The sequence below is a fragment of the Rhinopithecus bieti genome, unplaced genomic scaffold, assembly GCF_001698545.2.
Source record: "Rhinopithecus bieti isolate Rb0 unplaced genomic scaffold, ASM169854v2 scaffold_7212, whole genome shotgun sequence".
Taxonomy (NCBI): domain Eukaryota; kingdom Metazoa; phylum Chordata; class Mammalia; order Primates; family Cercopithecidae; genus Rhinopithecus; species Rhinopithecus bieti.
The window spans coordinates 4,733,396-4,756,097 of NW_016806198.1; the positions used below are offsets into that span (position 1 = coordinate 4,733,396).

Below are 22,702 nucleotides of genomic sequence, written 5' to 3' on the forward strand. Positions count from 1 at the left end.
GCAGAGTTAGCCTGTCTGTTCTGTTTAGCAGGTGAAGAAATTGAGGCTCACTCCCACCCAGCTTCCTGAACTTTGAGATCATGGATTCTCCTACCCAATACCAACTCTTTCTACTTCTCCCTTGTGCCCCCAAAAAACAGAAACCTGGAATATTTGTCCTCCTCACTCCTTTTCAAAACTTTACCCTCCCAAACTGGAATTCCTTTTCTCTTCTGCCTTGTCATCTTCTTCCGATTTTCCAGAAGAGTTGCCAGTCTGACCTCCTCCCCAAAGCCTTCCCTGCATAGCCCAACCTATGCTGAACTCCCCTGTCTCTTCTCGGTCATAGAAGGTCCTATCTCATACTCTTGACTGACAGCTCTTGAGGGCAGAGCCTGTACCTTCCCATGGCCACTCTTCCCCAACATGGCCTATCTCAGGAGTTGGGGGAAAAACAAACCAACAAATAAGGACTCAAAAAACGAAACCAGAAACAAGCAGCTATTATTTTATGCCTGGGATTGACTTCCCACTTCACTACCCACTTTCAATTCCAGGCCCCAGGGAGTGGGTGAATGGGCTTGATTCTTTCCCAGAAAGGGGAGATGTTTTGAAATGACTCAAAGAAAAGCTGATTGGATTGGATTGAGTTTTGGTAAATCCACCCACAAGAGTAGAGAAACTTGACATTTGCCTTCCGAGCCAGCAAGAGGGAGGAATCTCATTTCCTTCTAACTGAGCAGGAGGCGATGGAAGGATGCCTGAGCAGGTCTCAGGAGACTGGGTTCTAGTCCAAGTTCTGAGGCTGGCTGGCTACATGACCTTGGGGAAGACACTCCCCTTTTCCAGGTCTTAGTTTCTCATCTGTGATGCAGGACTGGAGGAGGGGGAGAGGAGTCAGACTCTCCAGTTGCTCTCCCACCCTACCTTCCATTCTGGGCTTCAGTGGCCCTCCGGGCCAGGAGAGCCCAGCCTTCACTTCACAGGAACTCAGTGAAGTTCTGCTCCTCCCAGCCTACTTCCTGCCACCTCCCTGAGGAGGACCAGCCTTCCCTCCTCTCCATGTACAGTGTAGACGTTGCACACTGCCTGGCTGAGGGAGCACCTACTGTAAGGCTGTGCTGAAATAGCAGCATTTGATTCTAATCCAAACTCCTCTATCTTCAGCCCTAATACATTACCTCATCATAAACATAATTCACAGTGCCGCCATCGCTGCCTTGAAAGGGGGGCATGTTTTTCTCTGCACTCTCATTCAGTTATTTTTAGGAAATGCCATGTAGTTCCCATATACTTGACATCTACCTGCTTTCACTACATCTGGAGAGATTCAGGAAATCAGAAAGTCCTTGTTAAGGATAAGGCCTAGGGTGGAGCTGCGATGTACTTTCCATTTGTAAAACCCAGGCAGAAGAGTCCATGCAGGTTAAAGACACAGATAAAGAAAAACAATTGATTGAAGAACAATTGGCCCAGCTAGGGTGGAGGTTCTCCAGGCAACCAGGGAGTGGGGGGCTGGACGGAGGGAGGAAGGAAAGGAGGGAGGGAGGGTCTTCAAGGAAGGGTGTCAGGGATGGGGCGGAGAGGGAGCAGACAGTGGATCCTAATCATTACAGGCACTGTGCTGAGAACTCATCACCTCTCACTGAATCCTTACAGCAGCCCCAGGACGTGGGTATGCTCATTATCCCTGTTTTGCAGATGAGAAAACTGAAGTTCAGAGATGAAATGGCTTATCCATGGCCACTGAGCTGCAAAATGGCAGAGCCTGAGTGGGAGTCGGAGCTCCTGACCGTCTACTCAGTTCTTACAAATCAAACGTTTGTTGGGGGGAGATAGCATGCTTGCGAAAGGAACTCTGTGTTTGTCAGCTTTGCTGCATAACAAAATCTTCCAAGCTCAGTGACTTGCAACAAATGTTTATTTCTTGTTCATTACAAGTGAAAATGCTGTGGGTAACCTGCAGGTCAGCTGTGGCTCAACAAAGCTCTGTGAATTTTCTCAGTTTAAGGTCCAGGGTGAAGGTAGTCGCTAACCAGGACATGCTGTCCTCTAACCAGAACTGAAAGAACTACAGTTAAATTTCAGCTTTCTGCTCAGAGATGGCACATGTCAGAACCGCACACACTCTGTCGACCAAAGCAAGTGATGTGGCCAAGCCCAATGTCAGTGGAGCAGAGAGGGATATTGTCTGTCCTCCCACAGTGAAAGGTAGAGGGTGCTAGAAGGGGAATAAATAGTTGCATAATACAGTTGGCTGGGCGGCACTGGGCTCTGCAGACAGATGCCTGGGTCTGACTCCTATCTCTGTTACTTAATAGGTCATATGGCCTTCAGCAAAGTGCTTGACCACACTGTGCCTCAGCTTTCTCACCCGCAAAATGGGGATGATAATTATAGTCCTGCATTAATTTGCTAGAGCTACCATAACAAAATATCACAAACTCGGTGGCTTAAACAACAGAAATTTATTTTCTCACAGATCTGGAAGCTGGAAGCCCAAGATCAAGGTGTCTTCAGGGTTGGTTTCTAATGAGGGCTCTCTTTCTGGCTTGCAAATGGCAGCCTTCTAATTTGTCCTCACATGACTTTCTTATGTGCATATGGTGAGAGTGCTTTCTGGCACCTCTTTTTTTTTTTTTAATAGGAACATCAGTTCTAGCAGATTGTGGCCCCACCATTATGATCTCATTTAACCTTATTACCTTCCTAAAGGTCTTATCTCCAAATACAGTCATCTTGAGGGTTAAGGCATCAACATATGAATTTGGTGGGGGTGTGGGGGACAGTTCAGTCCATAGCAAGGGCCAATTCTGCAGGGCTGTTGTGATGATTTAAATGGGTTAGGATAGTGTCTGGCCTACAGGCAAGCACTGAATAAGAGCTAGGCTGCTCTTAGTGCCCTGGTGGTAGCAGGCCCCACAGTATCATGATTGGGCATTCCCTGCAATGATAATGCCTCATTTGCTTTCTTTGTCCTTTGCAACCTCTCCCAATTCCTGGCATAAATGAGGTGACCAGGAAATGGATGCTTGTGTCCCCCAGTGAATCCTGAGGCAGTTGACAGAAGGCACGCAGGGTTTGAGGTGACCTGCCTGGGCTGCACTCGCTGCTGTGTTGCTGACCTGCTTGGTGACCTTGGCCAAGCCACCGTCTTCTGCCAGCCAGGATGCATCTCGTTAAGACAAAGCTTGTTTTGTCCACGAAATCTCAGCAGATTTCATTTCCCCATGGCCTTTTGTGGCTATTCCTAAGTATTGGGTAGTGCTCAGAGCCAAAGTGCTAGAGATTGGGTTTTGTTGTTGTTGTTGTTGTTTGTTTTTGTTTTTTGTTTTTTTCTTGAGACAGAGTTTCACTCTTACGACCCAGGTTGGAGCACAGTGGCGCAATCTTGGCTCTCAGCAACCTCCGCCTTCCTGCGACCTCTGCTTCCCAGGTTCAAGCAATTCTCCTGCCTCAGCCTCCCAAGTAGCTGGGATTACAGGCGCCTGCCACCACACCTAGCTCATTTTTGTATTTTTAGTTGAGACAGGGTTTCACCATGTTGGGCAAGCTGGTCTTTGAACTCCTGACCTCAAGTGATCCGCCCACCTTGACCTTCCAAAGTGCTGGGATTACAGGCTGAGCCACTGCACCTGGCCAGAGAGATTGTTTCTGTTACAGAAATGTTCTTATAGATTCCAAATTGACAGTAATTCTCCAAACCCCCTCCCACAGCTACTGCTCCCCACCTTAAGACAGCACCTAATGACCCTGCCAGATAGGGCCAGGCTGGACAGGCATCGGAGAACTTACTCTCGCTGCCTGTGTCTGGGGCAGTTTCTGGGTTATGCCTAAGTGCACACACTTCCTTGGGGATGGGGGTGGGTGAGAACAGCCTTTGACCTGCAGACCTGGGTTCCAGTCCCCATTCTGCCCTTGCTCCCCTTAGTCCACCGAGCTGCTCGACCTCCGAGCTTTGGTTTCACTCTGTGTGTGATGGCGAGGCTGGAGCTATCCCAAGGGACTGTCATGGGGCTAAATAATGGATGTGAAAGGCCTTAACCCAGTTCCAGGCATACAGCAGGTCCCAGAAAAAGGATGTGCCATCCTCTCACTTTCTGTTTACACCACCCGTCCTCATCCTTCACTGAGTGAGTGTTTTCCTGCTCTTGAGTAGCTACCCACAGACACAGAACCACCCAGGCTTGGGGCGACCTCTTGGGATTCCATGGCAACACTGAGAAAGCCTGCATGGATTTTTCTATCCTCGCTCGTGTTACCTTTCCCACATCTGACCTTGCTTAGAAAGAACTATGTCTGAGGCTGTTTGTTTAGTAGAGAGCTCTGTTAGCTGAGGAGGGACAGATTAAAGGCGGTGGGGACAGCCAAGCCTGTCCAAGCCCCCTTGCCTGGTGTGGCTCAGCCCGGCAGCGTTGGGAAGGAGAGCACCAGGTGAAAGTTCTTGGCATCTTCCCAGCTCATTGCTAATTCGTTATTTGTATGATGACTGAGGCAGTGCATTTTTGACCCTCTCAGTCTCAACTTCCTCATCAGGGAAACAGGAACAAAGATACCTTCCGTGAGATGTGCAGCATCTGGCCCAGAGTAGAAGGTGATGATGATGATGAAGATGATAGCTCAGCCCTTAGGGAGCATTGCTGACAGGCCAGGAATGCTTTAAGCACTTCATATTCATTTCATATTCATTGATCCTCTTAATCTTCTTGGCAACCCTAGGAGGTAGGCACTATTATTCTTTACAGATGAGGAAACTGAGGCACAGTGAGGTTCAGTGACTCTGGGCAGGATGTACAGTCAGTGAATGACAGGGCTGGGAATTAGACCCAGGCTGTCTTGCTCTGTAGCCCCTGACCCTCCTCATTGCCCTCAGACCTAGGTGACATTAATTATGTCAAGCTGCGTCTCCTCCCTACAACCTTCCCTGCACTGTTGGGGAAAAGGGCACAAAGAGCAGGTGTTGCTTGTTCTGAAAAGTACTTACTTTTAATTAAACTAAAAATGTCCCTTTCGCGTTGTTTCTCTAGAGAGTCAGAGGCAGGGCAGCCCCTCCCTGGGCACCTCCTCCTCCTCCCTCCTTCAGGCCCCCGTGGGCCTCTCGGTGTGATATTAATGTCTGAAGGCCTCCGACTCATCCATTATTGATGAGGCATGGGTACACTGTGGGGAGAGGGTGAGATTGAGGCCCAGGCAGTCTTCACAGCTCAGGAAGTTCTTTTTATCCCTGTCCCTGGTGGAAAAGTGCATTACAGGTGACAGGCGCAAAAGCAGCTGTGACCAAAGCCACTGCCAGCTGTGGGTAGGGCATGATTATCATTTGTTATTGCACCCTACTGAGCACCCACCCTCTTCTCATTCAGGATTTAGGAAAAAAATTACAGCAATGACAACACCACTTCTCTGATCCTGAGTCTTAGGTTCACGTCTCTCTGTCCTTCACAAAATGCCTAGCTGTCTGTTTCCTGCCAGTTAGAAGAATATGCCAGATTCAGAACTACCTCCCACCCCGGCCCAATGAGATCTGTGACCTGCCCCCAGCCCTGTTGTGAGTGCACACACTTCCTTGGGGATGGGGGTGGGTGAGAACAGCCTTTGACCTGCAGACCTGGGTTCCAGTCCCCATTCTGCCCTTGCTCCCCTTAGTCCACCGAGCTGCTCGACCTCCGAGCTTTGGTTTCACTCTGTGTGTGATGGCGAGGCTGGAGCTACCCCAAGGGACTGTCATGAGGCTAAATAATGGATGTGAAAGGCCTTAACCCAGTGCCGGGCACACAGCAGGTCCCAGAAAAAGGATGTGCCATCCTCTCACTTTCTGTTTACTCCACCTGTGCTTATCCTTCAGGGTTTGAGCAAGATCCCCTTGTCCTGGCCCTCTTTGGCTCATTCCTCCCCCATTTCGGTGTTTTGCACGTTGGTTAAAACTCTTTGGGGCAGGCTCTCCAAATTTAGTATTTTTACAACAGGAAGTGGTCTTAGAGCTCATGCAGCTCAGAGCTTTCTGTTTGCAGTTTGGGACAGGAAGCTTCTGCACGAAGGTCCCCTGGCTTCCGTCCAGTGCTCCTTAAGTGACTCTTCTTTCCCCACACTGAGTGCCTTGAACAGGCTCAGAGGCTTCACATGAGCACGTGGCATTTACTGTGTGTATCTGAATCAAGCAGGGACAGAAACTGTCTCACCGATCCTCACGCCCTCTCCCCATGCTCAGTCTCCTGAGTATTTTCTTCTGTTTTTCAGATGAAGAAACTGAGGCTCAGAGAAGTTAAGAGACTCCACTGAGGTCACACAGCCGGTAAGTGGCAGAGCTGGGATTCAAACCCAGCTCTCTTTCACTCCAGAACCTGTGCTCTAAATTGCCTTGCTTTCTTTGCCTTAAAATGGGGAGACCTGCGACTTTGTTTTCTGTTTGGATGGTGCTCACACAGATTCCTGGGTTGAAAGGAGAGGGCCCCTGGGTCCAAGAATTCAGAAGGGTGGTGGCGTTTGAGAAAAGCAGCCCCATTCCCAGGGGGTGCCGTGGCTTAGACAAACCCGGAGCTTCAGCACACCCGGGTTCAGGATGGAGCACACTGTGGCCAGCAGGGGCCTGGGTCCATTCTCCCAGCAGGGTTGCTCCGAGGCCCCAGGATCTCTAGGAACCAGACCCCTGGAACCCCACAGCAGGGCCCAGGTGCCTCTTCGTGTGCTGTGTGCCTCACATTCTGCCTCAGCCACAGAGGAGCCCGGCAGGCAGGACTCGGCCTCACTCAGCACCACTCTGGATGGTTGCATAGTTACACGGTGTGGTTTGTAGTATTTTTGGTTTTGTTGTTTTTGCAAAAGCCAAAGGAAGTCTGTGGGCTGAGTTCTACCTTCCCTTCTTTGAGGATAGTTGGTCTGCTCAGTCAGGGGCAAGCAGAGCTCAGCTAGGGGAAAAACAAAACAAAACAAAAAAACCCTCCAGACACAAGGTTCACAGATCAGACGGCACCTGACCTAGCCGGACAGTGGCACTGGCTGTTCATGGGCAGGGCTCATTGGAAGTTCCATTGCAATCATCCCATTTTCCAGATGAGGACACTGAGGCCCAGAAACAACCACACCCTCACCTCTTGGGAGGCACAAATCAGAATGAATCTTTGATCCCTGAGTGCTGAGTGCTTTTGCTGTTTCACAGCTCGCTGTCCCTGCAGTCCACACATACTCATTGAGGGCCTACTGCTGCTCCCAGCAGGCACACAGCAGTCAGGGAGTCGGATGAACTGCCTGCCTCCTGGTGGGGGGAGACAGAGAGACAGACATTCAGTCCACTGTCAAGTGCTAGTTCCTGATGAAGGCTGTGAAGGGGAATGCCACAGAACAAGCAGCACAGACAGCGATGCTATTTTAGGGTGGTCAGGCAAGGCTTCTCCAAGGGGGGCATTTGGACAGAACCGTGAATGCAGTGAGTGAGCAAGCCATATGAATTCTGGGGTAGGAACAGTATTGGTGAGGGAATAGCAGGTGCAAAGGCCCTGAGGCGGAGAGTATGCTTGGTGTACCATCACGCTCTTTGAGTTTGATTCTCTGGGTGTTTGCTACCCCACCCCCCACCACCATCACAGTGGCTGCTCACCTCTAGTATCCCTTCCTTAGTCACCTCCAAGTGTCTGCAGGAGTGTGGCAGTGGGATGGGGGTTGTGTAGCAAGAAAAATCAAACAACATTGCATGGGGTAGGCCGGGTGCGGTGGTGCAAGCCTGTAATCCCAGCACTTTGGGAGGCCGAGACAGGTGGATCACGAGGTCAGGAGATCGAGACCATCCTAGCTAACACAGTGAAAGCCTGTCTCTAACTAAAAAAATACAAAACAAAGCTGTCGCCGTGGTGACGGTGGCGAGCGCCTGGTAGTCCCCCCCAGCTACTGGGAGGCTGAGGCAGGAGAAATGGTGTAACTCGGAGGCGGAGCTTTTGCAGTGAGCGTGAGATCCAGCCCCACTGCACTCCCCCATGCCTGGGGCGACCAGATGTGGAACCGAGCCCGTCTCAACAAAAAAAAAAAAAAAAAATGCATGGGGCAGAAGAAAGGTGTATCTCTAATAGGAAACTACTTGTCTTAGTCCTTAATCCTCTTTGCACAATTTCTGTCTTTGATGAAGCTTGCAATGGTTTCATCTTCTTGCTTTGTATGTATTCTCAAAATGCCTTCTTTAACTAGAGCTGTGAGTTCTCAGCACACTGCAGTCCACTATGTCAGGCCCGTCTTTCCAGGCAGAGCAGGAACCCGGATTCAAAAACCACAGAAATAGGAGAAGAAATAGTTTTGGAAACTACACTGCCGACCTTGTGCTGAGCTCAGGGAGGGAGGTGCAGCAGGCAGACAGCGGCTGGGTGGGGGTGCAGTGGCTGACAGACCTCTGGACCTCTGTCTTGGCACAGCCATTAGGCTCAGGCCCCTGTGTGCGGACTCAGGGTGGTATTAGCACCAGCCGGGTTCCTGGGGGAGCAGCTCGTGGGGCTGGGTGTGCTGGAAGAGACATGCTGAGGAGTTAGGGACCCCAGGTTCTCTCTGACTTTGTTTTCTGTTTTGATTTTGCTCACATAGATTTGTCAGTTGATAAAAAAGAAGGGCTCCCGGGTCCAAGAACTCGGAAGAGGGGTGGTCTTTGAGAAAAACAGCCCCATCCCCCTTGGGTGCCGTGGCCTGGACAATCCCAGAGCGTCAGCACACCAGCGTTCAGGATTGAGCCCATTATGGCGGGCAGAGGCCCCTGTGCCCGTCCCAGGAAAGTTGCTCTGAGGCTCCAGGCTCTCTAGGAAACGGACCCCTGGGCTCCACAGCAGGGCCAGGTACCTCTTCATGTGCTGTAGTCTCATCTTAGTGCCACCTCGGCCAGTGTACAACCTTGGGCAAGTCCCGCCCCCTCCTGGAGACTCTGAAAATGGAACGGAAAGGTGTGGTCATCTGTATGTTCCTGTGGTCTGGAAATGCTACAACCTTTTTGCCTCTAAGGCAGGTAGCAGCCAGGCATGGGGACTGGGCTTCTGTTAGCTCCCCTTTGATTCTGTAGACCTGTGGCTCTTAGCAAAGAGATGTCCTAGGAAGAGGGACAGTACCTTGGTGATCCTGTCTTGGACATTTAGACCAGAGCTTTCGCCCATTCTCACCTCTCCTTGACCTGAGACCTGTGGCTGCAGAACCAGAAACTCATTTCCAGAAGCAGCAGTATGTCTCTCTTTCCACAGGGCTCAGAAGTATTTCTTAAGCCTTCCATTAACTGCATCTTACTCAGCTGGAAAAATAATACTCAGAAAGCAGTTCTGTCTGGTTTCTGGCCTGTAAGCTCCTGAAGAGTTCTTGTAAGGAAGGCTCAAAAAACTCCTGTGCTGTGTGACTTGGAGCCCAGCCCTGTAGTTTCCCTCCAAGGAGCAGCCAGCTCAGTGGTTGACCAGCAAGCCCATTATCATTCAGCACCATTAGTTATCCATGTGTCTGCCTGTCAATTAAACAAGTGCTTATGAGGGCCTGGGGCCAGGGACACATACCGAGAGTACTAAGACTAAATAAGACACAGCGCGTGCCCTCCACAGCAGTTCAGGCGCAACATGACCACTTTCTCTATTCGGTAAAACTCAGAGTTCTTAACTTTATTATTCGCAGTTCAAAAGTGGCGTGAGCTTTTGTGTCGGCTCCCCTTCACCCCCTAAGTGCCATAGTGGGCATGCAGAGGGCCCATATAGATGCCTGCACATGCAATGGGTTACGATATAGGACAGGAACACCAAGCTTGGGGGATCCACCATCTTGTGACAGACAGCAAACAAGCCAGCTTTTTGTCCCAGAGGGAGACATTACCACATGTCTCAGGATTGGTTGCTGCAAATGCAACCCAGGTACAGAGCAGTCAGAGCCTTACATTCTTTGTCTACCCAGCAAGATGTGTAGGAATGCAAGAAACTCATGGAGGAATGTCTGCAAACAATGCATTAGCATTGCACATATCTGGATGTGAATCCTACCTCTAACAATTTAACTAAGTGTTAAATTGGGTAAATTGCAATCACTGGACTTCTCAGCCTCAGTTTCCTCTTCTATAAAATGGGGATAATGCCTACTTTCCAGGTGATTGTGAAAGAGAGTGTAGGGTCACTCTTCTGGGAATACAGTAGGGAACTGAGAAAGCCCTTGAGTTCAAGAAACTTAGTTGCTCGGGGAATCCTTTCAGCTATATGTAAGTATGCAATGTCAGTTAGTCATGTGTGTGGCTTATGCCTGTAATCCCAGCACTTTGGGAGGCTGAGGCAGGCAGATCACGAGGTCAGGAGATGGAGACCATCTTGGCTAACATGGCGAAACCCTGTCTCTACTAAAAATACAAAAAATTAGCTGGGCGTGATGGCACACGCCTGTAGTCCCAGCTACTCAGGAGGCTGAAGGAGGAAAATCGCTTGAACCCAGGAGGTGGAGGTTGCAGTGAGCCAAGATCGTGCCACTGCACTCCAGCCTGGGAGACAGAGCGAGACTCTATCTCAAAAAAATAAAAAAGAATAGAGGAAAAAATGCAGAGGCCGATACATATCATGGTTCAGGGACAGTTTCTGCAAGGGTTTGCCATTTGACCCAGCATCCTGAATTGAGTAACGGAATGACCTTACTGCCTGTGGGAAGAGCATGCTGGGCAGAGCAGACAGCCTGTGTGTAGGTCCTGTGCTTGGCCTGCTTGAGGGATAGCGTGGAAGATGATGTAACTCTGCAGAGTGAACAAGGAAAGGCATGGAAAATGGAATCAGAGAGTAGGCAGGGACCAGTTCATGTAGGATCTTGCAGGCCTTGATGAGAGCCTTGGATTGCATTGTGGGTGTGGAGAGAACACACTGGAGGCTTCAGGTAGGTGGGGGCAGGAGGAGAAAATGGCATGGAGGAGGCCGGGAGAGGCTGCAAGGTCTGGGATTTGCTTTTATCCTGCTGCTACTAACAAGTTAGCCTGTTAGTGTTTCATGGATCCTGGCAGAAGACGTGAGATTCCTGGGTCAGGAGTGTTGTAAAGTGGGAAAGATCTCACTGCTTTTTGTGCACAAAGCCTGAGCTCAGAATGAGCTCTTCTGAGTCTGAAGGGGAATGATAACTCAGTCAATACTTTCAGAAGCTGAGCCTCAGTCAACAAATAGGAATGAGATTCTTGGAACAGATTCCAGGACACAGCGTATCAGAAGGCTCTTATTCTCTCTCAGCCTCCATGTCTTACCTGTAAAATAGGGAGAACATTGCTTCCCAGGCATATTGTGGGGCCTTGTAAGTAGAAATTGAATCTGAAGACCCTGCACACATTCTCTGAGTTAATAAGAAACAGCAAATTCTTCCTAATAATTTATCCTTCTAGGTTTTTGATTATCCCTTTTCTTCACTGAGAAGCTATTAATGTTTCTATGTAGCTCTAGTGCACAACACACACACTCTCAGACATGCTTGCAAAGTTTGCCTGCCAGTGTCTTCCTGGATAAATGATGGTGTTGGTCATTTAGGGGACAAGCAGAGAGAAGAAGGTGAAAAGAGTCAGAACCACAGAGGGGCAAGAGAAAATAGCTAGAGCGGCCTCTTTTTTTCTTTTTTTCTTTTTTTTCTGATACAGAGTCTTGCTCTGAGGCCCAGGCTGGTGTGCAGTGGCGTAATCTTAGCTCACTGCAACCTCTACCTCCCAGGTTCAAGTGATTCTCCTTCCTCAGCCTCCCGAGTAGCTGGGACTACAGGCGTGTACCACCACGCCTAGCTAATTTTTTATTTTTCTAGTAGAAACGGGGTTTCACTGTATTGGCCAGGCTGGTCTCAAACTCCTGACCTCATGGTCCACCTGCCTGGGCCTCCCAAAGTGCTGGGATTACAGACGTGAGCCACTGTGCCCAGCCAGGGTGGTTTTTCTTTAGATCACGTTTCTTCCTCCCACCCCATGCTGTACATCTGAAGGGAGCTGAGGCTTATACGCAGTGTCCCCCACGTGCAAACTCATGTGCACCCTCTACCCACCCCAGGATGCTCAGCCAGCTGGCCAAGATTTAGAGCTGGAATTCAGATGGCAGTCTCTAGCCAGTGCTGGACACATTCTACCAGCCCCATCCCTAGACCTCCTGCCCTTCCAGTCTTCGTTTCTCCCAAAGACCTAAGCAGTACAGCCGGCCTTGGCAAGGCCCGCCTCTTGTCACTGCATTGTGGGAGGAGATAAAATGGCACTTGTGTGTTTTAAAGTTGAGCAGAACAAGACGTTTTTAAAATGCTGTGTTCCCTATGTGGGAGGCCTTCTAACGGGCAGCTGGGGACAAGGCGTCCAGTCCTCCCACCCCCGGGAGGTCCCGGAAGGGACTGCAGCGTGGGATGGGAGGCACACTCCCAGCATTGGATGCCCACCTGGTGACCAGTTCAGACAGAACTGGGACAGAGCTGCCTCCTGCACCTCTGGCCATGAGGGTGTTTGGACATTCCCAGCAGTCATTCAGCATAGCTCCCTTTACCTCTCCTGCCAGAGTTGCCTCCTCATTGGACAGAGGGTGAGGAGGACTCGTGATCACTTTGTGGGGAGGGTGGGCAGAGTAGGGCTGAGTGGAGGTGAACTCCCCCTGCCGCATGAACGCTCCCCCAGGTGGGGCATGGGCACCATCCAGAGAGACCAGCTGAGGCTGAAAGGTAGATTCTTAGAATGAAGAGCTGGGCCTCTGGAGCTGGGCTGCTTGGATCACCTTTTATCTTATTCTATTTTTCTGAGACAGAGCTGCACTCTGTCACCCAGGCTGAAGTGCAGTGCTACGATCTCGGCTCACTGCAACCTCCACCTCCCGGGTTCAAGCAATCCTCATGCCTCAGCCTCCCAAGTATCTGGGATTATAGGCATGTGCCACCACGCCCAGATAATTTTGTATTTTTAGTAGAGACAGGGTTTCACCATGTTGGCCAGCCTGGTCTCGAACTCCTGACCTCAAGTGATCCACCCGCCGCAGCCTCCCAAAGTGCTGGGATTACAGGCATGAGCCACCATGCCTAGCCCCATTTCTTCACTGTGAAAGAGAACATATCACCCCCTTGGTAAAGCTGTTGAGGTCAAACAAGCAACCTGAGAGAAGTGCTGACTTGGTGCCTGGTGCAGACTTGGTGCACTTTAGGGACAGGACCCAGTGCTTTCTTCCGCAGCCATCTCCAGGACTCATGAGCTGAGGGCACACTTGGGGAGACATCAATACTAGTATCTCACTCTCTCCATGGTCCACGCCTCCTGTCCCCCAGGGACAGGCTCTGGGAATGCCTCCTGTTCAGAATGGGCCCCTGCTCTTCTACCTGCTTGCTGGGCCTCTGCAGGCCCAAGCTGCGCAGTGTCCTCTCATATCTTCCATCCCGAGCCTCACCAGGACTGCCACGCTTCAGCTACTCTGAACATGCCCTGGACCCGTGGTACCGATCCTTACCCATCTGCTCCGGCCACCCGTGGACAGCTCTCGGTTGTCCCAGTGGACAGCTTGGCAGTCCCTTGTCAAGAGGGCAAGGTCTCCCTCCTTTCCTGACTACTGGGCCCTTTCTGATGAGAGCTACCCTTCCTCTCCTCTGGGGCCCAGGGATGGGTGTGCAGCTGGGCCTGGGCCAGGGCAGTTAGTCCTGTGATCCAACTGGACACTGTGACACCCCTCCAACCTTCAGTGTCTGGGGATGGGATGGTTCATGCCAAATTCCATGCTGTCGCCTGACATTCCCACCCATCCCAGAACCCTGGAGGGTGCTGTGCCCCTCACCATCGTAGCAGCTGGGTTTATAATGTGATCTTAATCCCTGTTGTGAACACCGCTAGAGGTTGCCCCCCTCAGCAACTTCAGGCGCCTCCTGGATGCCCCTGAAAATCAGTAGCGTTAAAATATTTCCATGAAATCAGGGACTAGGGAGGAGGGGGCCTCTTTAAGCCACGTGTCAGACTGTGAATCTCAGCTCCAGAGCGGCCATACCCCCAGCCCTTCCTTTATGCTGAGGGTTTTAGAACCAGCGACAGATGCCTGAGGGCAGGTGCAAGGGGCATTAGGAGCTCTGAAATTGTCTCTTTTTTATCAGCCTCCTTCACCACCCAAATGGGGAGAAATCCTTTGTTCTGGGACAGGTGTGAGCCTGGTGCCCTATGGTGCAACTGCTTGAATTCCCAGCCACATTACACGCTTCTAATGTCATTTGGATGTCCTGGGACTCCAAATTTAGCACTCCTCAATCCACACACGTAAGAAGATTTGTGGATTTAAATTCTTTTTGTGAGGCTGTGAATATGAAAACATATTCACCTCCTTCTCATGTGATCCTAATCCTGGTTAATCGGGTTTCTCTGGGGCACTTCTCCACACTGCCTACTCTGAGCCACTATTTGTGCTTCAGGGCAATCTTTTTATTTCCCCCAAGTTCCCCAGCAAAGGAACAAGCAGGAGGTACCAAGGTGCAAAGAGGAAGATTTGCAAGCACATCGAAGGGTTCTCCCAACCTGCTGGCACTGCTGGGCTGTGGGAGAAATGGGCAGGCGTCGATGCAGAAAGGAGCAGGGAAACAGAGGCTCCAAAGGAAATAGGCTTCCCAAGTCACCCCCATGGAGACTGGACCACTCTCTCGACTCCCACAGGGTGTCCCGTGCACCCCTCTCCAGTTCAGCCACCATGTGCCAGTTGCAATCACTGCTGTCTGTTGCTCACAAGCCAGCCGGGCTCCCCCTTGCCTTCATTCCCCAAGTCCATGTTCCTCAGGACTTCCATGATCCAACTCCACCCACAGCAGCCACTCTGAAGGGCGTCCTGTTTGCTGAAACATACCGATGTCTCCATCATCACCACCATGTGCTTTTTTGGGCACAGGCCTGGTTTACCCTCTCCTTCTGCCCTCCTCCGTCAGTGCTAAGCCCCCGTCTCCATGGCCACCTGCCTTACACAGCCTTCCTTCTCCCTTTGGTTGTCATTCACCTGCCACTTGTGGATCACTATGGCCCCCAGCATCATGTCCCAGGAGGCACTGGTCCCTCATGAGCAGGTTTCTATGTGTGAACTGCCCTGGGCTGGATCCTGGAGCCGGCCTAGTCTGTGGCTTCGCTATCTAGCAGCGAAGATACGCATGCCGCCAGCTGTCCTTGAAGCATCGCAGGCATGCTTGGGTAGCTGGGTGAGAGGTACGGCAGTGAAGCATGGAAGAGCAGGCTCAGGAATCAGCCCTCACCCCTTCCTAGCCACATGACTTGGAGTAAGCTACTGATGCCCAAGGGCCTCAGCATCCCCTTCTGTAAAATGGGATTATGGCGTCACCTCCCTCATAGGACCTGGAACTGTACTCTAGCTAGTCCCTAAAATACTGCATAGTCTCTCAAAGCCCAACTTCCTTCTCTGCCCAAAGAACAAATGCCTGCCCGAAGAGCCCCTGGGGATTTTTACCCAGACATCCGCACAAAAGAAATGTGTTAGCTATGGATGGGTCAGGCACACACAGGTAAGGTGGGGAGGCAGGAGATAGGGAGAAGGAGGGCGGACCAGAGGCCACTGGATTGAGTTAGAGATATTCCATGGGCTTTTGTCTGCAGAATTATCAAACAATGAGGATTCTTTGATATTTAAGCCCGGCAGGTGTCAGAGAACAACAGGAGAGGACCCAGCAGATCAAACTCCCAGAGGGGCCCGGGAGTGGGCAGGGAGTGGGCGGTGGTCAAGCCACAGGCACTGATTGGAGCAGCCATGGGCGGGCTAAGGGGACCTTGCCCTCTGGCTCTACTGGTGTTGACTACATTTCTGTGGGAGGGGCTGGTGCTGTCATCAGGGAGCCTAGGGGACAGGGTGCTTGAGGTGTCCCCCTGGTCAGAACTGGACTGTGTTGAGCTTGGCTGAGTAGTGCAAGGGATCCCCAGGTGCCATCCCTGCCAAAGACCCTATCAGTGTCATGAGCCTGATAACGAAATCTCCTGATGGGTGAGTGCCCCAGCAGCAGTTGGAGCAGAGTTTGGGCAGATTCTAGCGAGAGCAGCTACCCAAAGCGGAGGCGAGGCCAGAGCTCAGGGCATCCAGCTGACCCATGCGCTTCTTGCAAATCCTCTGAGGTGGCCAGCACCTCAGAGGGGTCTCCGGGGTGGGACTGGAGGCATGGCTTTCTATGGAGCACAGCTCCTGGGGCACTCATTGCTTAGAGAACATTGTCAGCTATGCCCCTTGGAGTTAGGTCTGTGGGGTCACCTGGACTGGTCATGGTGCCGGCAGGACACAAATGGTGCATTCAAAGTGGGCAGTGGAGGGGAGCTGAGTTGAAAGGTTATTCACAAGGTCACAGTGTGGTGTGGGAAACAGCAAATATGGTGCAGTCCCTGGGGCTGGGAATGGTGGGGCTGTTTCCAACCCTAGGGCTGAAGGGACAAGAAGACAGAGACTTACTGAAACCCCGAGGACACAGCTAATGTGTGGATGGTGCCATTCAGCAGAAGGAAGGGACCACCAGCCCTTGGTTGTCCAACAGGGAGGGCACCAAGGCAGTCACTGCCTGTCCCCAGTCCCCTCTCTCCCTCTGGCCTTCCTCCAGGGCTTCATGTGGCTCCCGGAAGGTTGTCCAGACCTCATCGGGCCACCAGATCTTGCCTGGCCCACCCCTGCCTGCCAGTGCCGCTGCAGTCTTACAAATCCACTTGACTTTGTTTCTTTCAGTTCCTTGGACTCACCTACTGTCCCCACAGGCCTTCACACCTGTAGCTTCCCCTGCCTGGCAGGCTGTCACACTCCCTGCCCAATCACCTGTCCACCCTGTGGACCCTCAGTCACTACCACTTCCCCCAGACACCCGCCCGTCCCTCCCATGCCCTCTGCTTTGTGGCATTGAAGGCTGCCAGTCAGGGCTCTCCAGGAGAGCAGAGCCTATCCCATGTTTGTGTATGCACGTTAAGAGATTCAACTTTCGGAACTGGCTCAGGCAGTTGTGGAGGCTGCCAGGTTCAAAACCTGGTGGGCAGGCCAGAGGGCTGGAATCTCAGGCAGAACTTGATTTCTCTGTTACAATCTTGAGGCAGAATTTCTTCTTTTCCAGGGAACCTCAGTTTTTGCCCTTCAGGCCTTCAACTGATTGGATGAGGCCTACCTGCATTCATCTCCTTTACTCAGAGTTAACTGATGTAGAGCTTAACCACATCTGCATGCTACCTTCCCTGAAACACCTAGAGTGTCTGACCAAACTCCTGGACACCATGGCCTAGCCAAGCTGGCTCATTACATTTATTTATTTACTTAGAGATAAGGCTCACTCCCCCAGGCTGGAGTATGATCATAGCTCATTGTAGCCTTGAATTCCCGGGCTCAAGTGATCCTCCTGCCTCAGGCTCCACATAGCTGGGACTACAGGTACAAGCCACATGCCTGCTGATAAATTAAATCTAACCATCACAGCTGGTCTTTGTGTGATTCCTTAATAATCTCAGCCTCTGTCCTGCCCTGTGATGTTGTTTTCAGTGAGCAAGGATGAAAATCATTCTACTTTTCTCTTTTTTTTTTTTTTTTCAACCAAGTCTCGCTCTGTTGCCCAGGCTAGAATGCAGTGGCACAATCTCGGCTCACTGCAACCTCTGCCTCCGGGTTCAAGCAATTCTTCTGCCTCAGCCTCCTGAGTAGCTGGGACTACAGGCATCCACCACCACACCCAGCTAATTTTTTTTTAGTTTTAGAGATGGGGTTTCACCATGTTGGCCAGGCTGGTCTCGAACTCCTCACCTCAAGGGATCCATACTCCTCAGCCTCCCAAAGTGCTGGGATTACAGGCATGAGCCACCACACCCGGCCATTCTACTTTGTCTAACCATTGTTTTATTCAGCACTTGACAGTAACTGCTAGACGGCTGGTGCCCAGTGAGTAATTGTCAAATGAAAGAATGAAAGCAAGAGAGAGAATCCACAAAGGGGCTTGGCAGTGTCCAGGTCAGAGATGTTGCCAAGACAAAGTGAGACGCTGTATGTCAAGTGTCTGCATGTAGTAGGTGTGAAACTCACACATGCCATTTCTTCTTCATTTTCAACCCCGCCAGCCACTATCCACACACACACATGCAGTTCTGAATTTCTCAGAGGAATGATGATCCCGGGTAGGTGACATTTTCCTAATATTAATATTAATGTTAAATATTCTTTTGTGATGGTTGGGAATTGTTCTAAGCAATATATGTGTGTGTGTATATATATATATACACACACACACCCCAATAGTATTGATTCCAATGTGTGTTAAATATTCAAGATTATTAGTAACATGATTGTATGGCGCGGTGGCTCACACCTGTAATCCCAGCACTTTGGGAGGCAGAGGTGGGCAGATCACGAGGTCAGGAGTTCGAGACCAGCCTGGCCAACATAGTGAAACCACGTCTCTACTGAAAATACAAAAATGAGCCAGGCACGGTGGTGCACATCTGTAGTTTCAGCTACGCGGGAGGGCGAGGCAGGAGAATCGCTTGAACCCGGGAGGCAGAGGTTATGGTGAGCCGAGATTATGCCACTGTACTCCAGTGTGGGCTACAGAACGAGACTCCATCTCAAAAAAAAAAAAAAAAAGAAAAAGAGAAAAGAAAGAAAGGAAGGAAGGAAGGAAGGAAGGAAGGAAGGAAGGAAGACAGTGACTCTCAGGACTAACCAATATTCATTAATTTGTTCAATTAGCCGAGTCTAGGTGAGCAGGGGCTGGGATCATTGTCGCATTTTACAGATGAGGAGCTGACTGGCCTAGGCTCCTGAGGTGGCCCCAGTCACGCTGTGCTTCGTGCTCCGTGGCTGTTGTCCCCAGGGGCTTGGGGTGGGTGTTCCCTCCTCTCCTGGGAGGCACAGGGAGTCTCAGGGCAGCACAGTTGCTGGCTGGCTTCATTTGAGACTGAATTTTTAATCGATAGAAGGAGAGGAATGTCTACCCCAGTCCTGCCATTGACAGGGAGCTTGTCATCACCTGTTTACCTTGCAGTGGCCAGGGCCTCCTCGCAAACCTCACCTCACTGTGGTCCTGTTTCTCTTGGATGATGTTTTCTGGAGGGAAATGGGTCTGGCTTCCCTCACGGCTGATCCTTCCTGACCCGGGGGAGGAGAGCGGCATCGAGTGGGTCCAGGCCGGGCTCGGCCATGAGAGCACAGCTGCCAGCTTCAGGGGTGACTCAGCGGGTGGAGCTAAGCTGCAAGGAGAAAACAAAACAAGGGAAAGGAAGGCTCACGCTTGCCCCTGCCAGGCCCTGAGCTGCGCCGCACGCAAAGCCCGCCCAGTGCTCACACTGCCACCATGGAGTGGGGATAGGCCGGTCCCTCTTCCACAGCTCAGACACCAAGGAGGCCCAGGGCAGGGGCGGACCTCAGCCTGGCACCATCCACTTCATACCAGCAGGTGTGAAGTTGGGGTTCTGCACTGGCCATAATCTTGACTTTACACCTACCGGCCAAGGGCCTTGGGTAGGTGGCTTGACCACTGCTGGCCTCTGTCCCAGCTCTGAAAGCTGGAGATAATACCCAGTACCCTCATCGGGAGCTTGTTGTGGGCCCAGCCAATGTGCACCGGTATTGTGCTTAGAACAGGGTGTAGAAAAGACAAAGGTGATGATAGGTGTCCTCAGTGTTGACATATTACTGCTCTATGCAGTCACCTCAAGTAGGGATGGTTTCTAACCCCCACTTTATAGATGAGGAACTTGAAGCTCAGCAGCCCATGTAACTTCCTGGGGTTCACCGCAAACAGACCTCGACCCCTTGTGGCAACAGCTAAACCAACTCCCGACCTTCTCTCCTCCCCAAAGCTCCACCCTCTCTCTCTTTTCACTTGCAGCCCATGACACCTCCTAAGATCCTGGCCCTTGGAATGGGAAGAACACCCACTCCAGGGCAGCCACCCTGTAGAATACAGCAGGTTCTGTCTAAGGAGTCAAGCGTGTCTTGGGACTTGGGCATCTGGTTTTCTTTAGCCCTGGTGCACTTTTCCCTTGTATCCTTGGAAAAGTCCCTTCCCGTTTCTGAGCTCAGCTTCCACATCTGTGGAATGAAGTGAGGCAGCAGCTTGAAGCGTAAGGATTTGATTCAGAGATCCAGGTGCTTATAAAGTTCTGAGAAGGGCAGTGAGAATGGGGGCCCTCCAGGGTTTGGGCTGCAATGCTTTAGGTTGAGGCCCACAGGCCATGAAGCTTCAGGAAGTCAGGACAGAATCTGCAGCTGCCCCACTGCCTGGAAGTGGAAGAAGGCAGGTTCTGGAGTCCAGATTCTGGGGCAGCCACACAGCAGCTTCTACCACTGCTGGAGGGATGAAGGCTCTTGCCTCGCCCACCTGCCGTCCCAACTATCACTGCTCAGATCTCAACCATTTCCAGAGCACTGTGGACAGGGATGCTGGGAAATGTAGTTCCCAGGCTTCCAGCCCCTGCAGTCAAGGGAAGCACACAGCGGGTGGGAACAAGCCCTCCTCCTGTAGACAGTGGCCAGCATAGGAACCCCTGCTGCAACAAGAAACAGGGTGCTCTGAGAACCCTCAAACGCAGGCAGGATTGATGCAACTCTCAATAGGGTATTTGAGCCGTGTGGATTGCAGATACCACTCTAGTTTCTAGCCTTGTTCGTTGATGATAGCTACAAGTTTGCTGAGTTCTTAAATGTTTCTGAATAGTCTCCCATCATGATTCCCTGTGTGTGATACCCAGGGAGCAGGGAGGGTTAAGGATATCAGCAAAGAGAAGGCCTCATCACCCAGGGTCAGCGGTATCAGGCCAGGAGTACCCCTTAGCTGCAAGGGAATGGACAGGTGGCAGGAATCCTGGGGCAAGGGTGGGCTTGCTAAAGGCCAGCAAGGCTTCTAACCAGGCGCCTCTAGCTCTGACTCACTTGGCCCAGGTTTCTTATTAGGCGGATTCTCTGAATGAGGGATGAAAGTGGAGGTCAGATATACTCCCTTGTAATAACACAGGGGCACAAGGGACTGCACTGGGAGAGTTCCATATCAAAGTTCCACACACTCAGCTTCCGGGGACTGCATCTTCTTCCTGGGGACCCATGCTGAGCACAGAGTATGTAGGAAAGGAGGGAAGGAAGGAGGGAGGAAAGAAACGTTTAGACATTGATCCCAAAGATACAAAAGACCTGGTCCAAGTTGGCTCTGCCATCTGGTTGTTTTAACTCAATCCAGGTGCCTGCCCTCTCTCAGCCTCAGTTTCCTTGTCTGCAAGCTGACAGTGAAGGTAACTCCCATGTATTGAGCATCTGTTAAATGTGAAGCATTTATGTACTTAATTCTCATGTGTCCCTTTGAAGAGATGTGATTTTCCCCCACCTTGCTGGTGCAGACCCTGAGCCCGATGAGGTAGATGAGGTCCCTACCCAAGACCTCTCAGCTAGGAGGTTGGAGATTCAGGATTCAAACCCAGATCTGGCTGACCCCCCAATACCCGTATTCTGTTCACCACCCAGTGAATGCGGCTGCTGAAAGGGTCAAATGGATGGCATCTGTGACTGTTGTGGCAAACTATAAAAAACAATGCAAAAAAAATGAGATGACCCCCAATTCAAGACTGGCAGTCGGAGGTTGTGAGGGTGACCAGGCTTTCCTGCGGATGTGTAAATCGTGGATTCTTTAGAAGACAATGCATCTGCGTTTCCAAGCATGTGGGAAAAAAGACTGATTGGAGAGTGCAAAATTGGAGATATCAGAGCAACTTTGAGGAACCTTTTCCTGGGGAAGGTCAAAGCTGGTTGCAAACTCAGGTGGGCCTGACTCTGTACATAAGGCTCTGGGGACAGCTGCCTCCTGACCTGAGGCATGGCTTTTGCAGAGTCCTCTGGGTCTGGGAGCCCCTGGGAACCCTGACCTTTCCCCTAGTATGTTAGGAGCTCCTTCCTGCAGGTCCTGGGAGGTCTTGGCCACAGGAGTAGAAAGCATGAAGATTTAGCTGTTCCGCACATCAAGGAATTCACACAAATAATGAATTCAGCGAGAATCATCATTTGTGTAATACCACTGGTTTGCATGATTTGATGCCTGATTTCATTTGGTCTTTTAAATAACCCTGCCAGTGGGACGGGCCAAGGGTTCTGCTGGACTTTTTCCTTTTTGTTTACAAATGAGGACCTTGAAGCTTAGTGGGGAGAGACAGAATTGACCTTTGTGGTCATCTACGCTGTGGCAGGAACTGAGCTGGTCACTTTTGTGCAAGGCCTTTTATTCCACAGCAACCCTTCGTGTGAGCATTTTTGTTTGTTTGTTTGTTTGAGATGGAGTCTCACTTTGTCAGCCAGGCTGGCGTGCAGTGGTGCGATCTGGGCTCACTGCAACCTCCACTTCTCAGGTTCAAGTGATTGTCCTGCCTCAGCCTCCCAAGTAGTTGGGATTACAGGCACCCGCCACCACACCCGGCTAATTTTTGTATTTTTAGTAGACACAGGGTTTCACCATGTGGGCCAGGCTGGTCTCGAACTCCTGACCTCAGGTGATCCACCCACCCCGGCCTCCCAAATTGCTGGGATTACAGGCGTGAGCCACCATGCCTGGCCTGTGTGAGCATTTTTAATCCTATTTTGTAGATTCAGGAATTGAGGATCAGAGAGGGCAAGTGCCTTGCCCATGAACACACATCCAGGAATGGGAAGAGTCAGGATTTGAATGCAGGTCTGTCTGTGCCTTTGTTGTTGTTGGTTTTGTTGTTCAGACAACTGTTGGCCATGATCCACTAGGAAATTCTTCACAAAACCAGAATAAATGGGTTCCAAGCATCCAGTGACCAGGCTGGGGCCAGAGAGCAGTTCAG

General features: G+C 51.1%; 1 protein-coding gene across 3 annotated transcripts in view; it reads left to right on the top strand.

Moving 5' to 3' along the window:
- The first annotated feature begins 6,049 nt into the window (after positions 1-6,049).
- The window catches only part of ST3GAL1 (ST3 beta-galactoside alpha-2,3-sialyltransferase 1), a 44,812-nt gene continuing 28,159 nt past the window's right edge, over positions 6,050-22,702 (top strand). Inside the window, exon 1 of one of the 3 annotated variants that reach the window (XM_017875129.1) lies at positions 6,050-6,268. The gene's annotated coding sequence lies outside the window, so the exon portion shown is untranslated. Of the gene's footprint in view, positions 6,269-15,748; positions 15,888-22,702 lie in introns of those variants that run through there. The other 2 variants (XM_017875127.1, XM_017875128.1) reach the window with 2 other exon arrangements.